At 41.8% G+C, this 4751-nt stretch overlaps 1 non-coding gene across 1 annotated transcript; it reads right to left on the reverse strand.

The window, feature by feature from the left end:
* Window positions 1-202: 202 nt before the first annotated feature.
* Window positions 203-309, reverse strand: LOC141589134 (small nucleolar RNA R71). The gene has a single exon (XR_012520084.1). It is a non-coding gene; the product is annotated as a small nucleolar RNA R71 (small nucleolar RNA).
* Window positions 310-4751: the final 4442 nt, after the last annotated feature.

Consider the following 4751-nt stretch of genomic DNA (forward strand, 5'->3'; position numbering starts at 1 on the left):
AACCTTTTGCGACTATTGTGATGCTATCTCTCAAACGGGCGTGACTCAAGACCAAATTAGATGGGTCTTATTTCCTTTCTCTTTAATCGGCACCGCGAAGCAATGGTTGAAGGGCCTTGATAAGGCCACCCTTGGAATAGATTCTTGGAAGAAGTTGGCTCTAGCTTTCTACAAAAAATTCTACCCACCGGAAAAGACTAACATGCTAAGAGCTCAAATTACGGGTTTTAAGCAAAGGGATGAAGAGTCTTTGTATGAAGCTTGGGAGCGGTTCAAGGGAATTTGTCGCTCATGTCCTCACCATGGAATTAGCGAATGGTTTTTGGTACAACAATTTTGGAATGGTTTATATGAAGATTCTAGGAACATTCTCAATACGGGATCAAATGGAATGTTCACCGAAGTTGATGACAATCAAACATGGAACAAGATTGAGGAAATGGCGGTCCATAACTCACAATATAGTAGACCTCGCAAGGCTACTAGAGGTGGAAAGCATGAAGTGGACTCCGTTACTCAATTGGGTGCTCAACTTAGTTCTCACATTGACACAATCAACTTGAAGTTTGAACAAGCTATGGCTAGACTTGAGGAAAACTCAAAATCTTCAAAGCATCATGTTAATGTCATGACGGCATCCTCATCAATCCCAAGTGGGATATGTGAGAATTGTGGAACTTTGGGACATGACCAAGGTGAATGTAGGGGAACAAATGAACAAGTGAATGCTTTCCAAGCATACAAGAGTGGTACCCCTTATTCCAACTTTTACAATGAAAACACCAAATTCCATCCAAATCTCTCATACAAAAGCCAAAATGTTCAAAACCCTCAAACAACATACACTCCACCACCCATGAGAAACCAAAATCAAAGGCCCTTTTACAATCAAAACCAAGGTTACAAAAATCAAAATCCATACAATCACCAAAATGACCAAGGCTTTGATGTCCAAAAAGCGGTCCTCTAAATGCAAAAGAATCAACAAGAATTTTTCACTCAAATGCAAAAAGATAGCCAAGCAAAGGAAACCACCATCAACAACATTCTAGCTCACACCAAGATGTTGGAAACACAATTGACTCAACTAGCATCTTCAAGCTCACAAAGACAAAAGGGGCAATTACCACCTCAAAGTAATCCCCCTAGACATGAAACGGTTAGTGCCATTCACTTGAGAAGTGGTACAAGGTATGAAGCACCGAAGAAGCAAGTTGAGGATGAAGTTGTGGAAGCTAGTGAAAAGGAAGAAATTGTGCAAAACTCCAAAGATGGAGAATCATCAAAAGAAGAAAGTTCAAAGAAAAATGAAGACAAGGCCAAGGAGAAGGAGCCCATTGTGATTAGACTCCCTTTTCCAAGTCGTCAAGCCAAGCCCAAATTTGATGATCAACTTGGAAAATTCATGGAAATTGTGAAGAATTTGGAAGTCTCAATTCCTTTCACGGAATTAATCAATCACGTGCCGGCCTATGCGAAATACATGAAAGATATCCTCACAAAGAAGAAGTCGATCCGGAAACTTGAGACTATCGCCTTCACTAAGGTGAGTAGTGCAATACTTCAAGGGAGTTCACCTCCAAAGTTAAAGGATCCGGGAAGCTTCTCAATACCGTGTACCATTGGCGACAAGACGATCAACAAAGCCTTATGTGATCTAGGGGCTAGTGTGAGTGTCATGCCGTACTCGGTGAGTAAAAGGTTGGGGATGGGAGAGCTTAAATGCACCAACATCACACTCCAAATGGCCGATAGATCGACGAAGACACCATTAGGGATATGGGAAGATGTCCCCGTGCGAATTGGGAAGTTTTTCATCCCGGTGGACTTTGTCATTGTTGATATGGAGGAAGATTCCAACATTCCAATCATCCTAGGAAGACCTTTCCTACACACCGCGGGTGCGGTGATTGATGTGAAACATGGTGAGCTCACTCTAGAAGTGGGAGATGAAATCATAACTTTTAATCTTGACAAGACTATGAGAGCTCCTCGTTTGCATGAACCATGTTTTATGATTGATCATTATAGCCGAAAGGATGAGAGGAAGAAATCGGAACTCCAATGGAAGAAGAAAATTGAAGATGCTCCATTCAAAGAGCAAGTGAATTGTGACAAGGAGAGCTTGCAAAGCTCATCAAAATCAACCAAGGAAGAAGAGGACGGCCTCATTGGCCAAGAGAAGAAATTGGGAGAGTTCTCCCCATCTAAGCAAGAGATTTTCAATGATCAACTTAATGAAGTTTGTGGTCTTTGGGACGACGAATTTGAAGGGATTTTTAATCCCTACATTGGTAATGCCATCGATCAAGACCGACAACAAGGGCCAAGGTCTATTGAAGACCTCTACCATGATAATGAACAAGCTTTTGATTACTTCTTCAAGGTGTTGAGCAACATCAACAACACCTTGGACATGCCCTCTTGACATCTCATCAAGAATGAGAGTTTGGTGGAGTCCTCCCTAAACCACCACTTGTAAATATTTCTAACTCCCTAACTTACATTTCAATTCTTGTATTGCATTTTTGTCATCTTTGGATTTTTATTTACTTTGATCAAAATAATTGTCATGTTTGAGAGAAGTGAGGGAGGGACTGACGATTTCAATTGATGTGTAGTGCTTTTAGCTTAGTGTGGCGATGGCAATTGCCTAGGCTATCCATGCCTTAGTAGTGTCCCCACAATGACGAACACAAGACTTGAAGAAAGAATGGAAGAATAGTAAGGGAAATGCAGTGTGCACGGATGGAACTGAATCCGTGTACACAGGGGAAGAATCCGAGCGGATTCCAGAGAATCCGCCCGTCTTGATGAATCCGAGCGTACTGCAAAGAAGACGCCCGTCCCGAGCTGAGCTGAATTTTGAAAATTTCTTGACTGTGACAGAATCCGGGCGTCCTGAGCAAGAATACGTCCGTCTTGTAGATTCCGCCCGTCTTGAAAGAAAGACGTCCTTTTTTGCAGCTGAGGAAAACAAGCAAAATTTTCTGGACTAAAATCCGTCCGACTTTATGAAAATCCGCCCGTCCCCTGTTCAGCAAATCCGAGCGGATTGTCACCAATCCGCCCGTCTTTAGGCGAGTTTTGTAAAGCCCAGAAAGAGCAGAATCCGCACGAATTGGGCAGAATCCGCACGGATTACCCCTGCAGATTCGAAAATTTCGGTCTCTTTAAAACCCCTCCCACCTTCATTCATTCATTCATTCATTCATAAACACTACCCACAACATCAAAACCCTCATCCTCTCCATCACAAAAACAAAAACCCTCAACAACATTCACCAAAAACAAATCGAACCATCCTTCTAACAACAAATCAATCACTCCTTCTTCAACAAAAATCAAAACCAAGCACAAAATCTTCAACCTTTGAGTCGATTTTTGATTTCATAAAGGCAAAGCCTTTCACCTTCAAATCGATTTGGGCATACTACAAATTGAAGATTTTTCACTCTTTTCTTGGTTAGTTCATCAATGGCAAGGACTAAGGGAGCAACAAAGGCACCAAAGGCTAAGGCACTCTCACAAAGGCAAAAGGCTCTTCAAACAAAGAAAGCATTGGCTATGGTGGTAGCAACACCAAACTTGGAAGTGCAACAACAACAACAACAACCTTCTATGGGAGCAACAACACCTTCTACTCCGGTAATTGATCAACTTTTGCATTATCCGGAGGTAACTTTTATTTCTGATACCCATAGAAATACCTTTGTCAAGTTTGCTATGAAGTCATTACAATCCACCAAATTCATATGTGAAGATACCTTAGAAAAATTGGGTGTTCTTGAGCAAACTAGAGCCTTTTTCAATGCCATGGGGTTGAAGAAATTGTTTGAAACAAGGGAATTGACATACCCCTCCCTTACCTTGGAATTTTTAAGTTCTTTGAAAGTCACCAAAGTTAGGAATAGGGAGAATCTCGAGTTTCGTCTAGCTAATGTTAGTAGACGCATTACCTTTAGGGAATTGAGTGAAATTTTGGGTCTTAGTGATGAACCAAGTTATTTTAAGAGTTATGGAAAGTATGACCTCGAACCTCTTTGGGAGGCAATCTCCGGGAAGAAATTTGAGGATTTTCATGCAAGTCGTGCTGTTTTGGTCCACCATCCGGGCATAAGAGTATGGCACAAGGTCGTGGGTAACACCATAATTGCTAGGAAAGATACCAATCATTTCACAAAACTTGATTTTATTCTCCTTGAATCGGCTTTGAATATCGGAAGAGTACACACCAAGCCTTACAATTCTTTGAGGCTCTTGGTAGATAGATGGCTCAACATTGATTGTGGGAAGAAGGGCACGACCGTTATTGTCAATGGCGGCCTAGTCACACTCCTAGCTAAGCACTTTGATCCTAACTTCAATAAGGATAACAAGTACAAAGCAAAGGAGGGTGGCCATCTTGTTGATATGCATACTATGATTCACAAGTTCAAGTGGGTTGCCCATAACCCCCTTGACACTAAGTATGGATGGCTCACTAGTGAAGCTAGATCGTTCACCTTGCCTTCGAAGATTTGTCGTCTAAGTGTCCACCGGACCAATTATCTACTTCCCCTTTCCAAAGAGGCCGAGTATATCATTCAACAACAAAAGGGTGATCTTGAAATGCCCTCCTCTTCCATTGTCATACCACCTTCCCCCTTTAAGTATGAAGAGTTCAAGCCGGAAGGAGTTGAAGTTGGGAAAGACTATGTGACTCTTCTCATGCAAGCAATGCACAAGCAAGCCTTTGAAGATCGGAAAAA

Source organism: Silene latifolia, chromosome 6 (genome assembly GCF_048544455.1).
Source record: "Silene latifolia isolate original U9 population chromosome 6, ASM4854445v1, whole genome shotgun sequence".
NCBI classification, from domain to species: Eukaryota; Viridiplantae; Streptophyta; class Magnoliopsida; order Caryophyllales; family Caryophyllaceae; genus Silene; species Silene latifolia.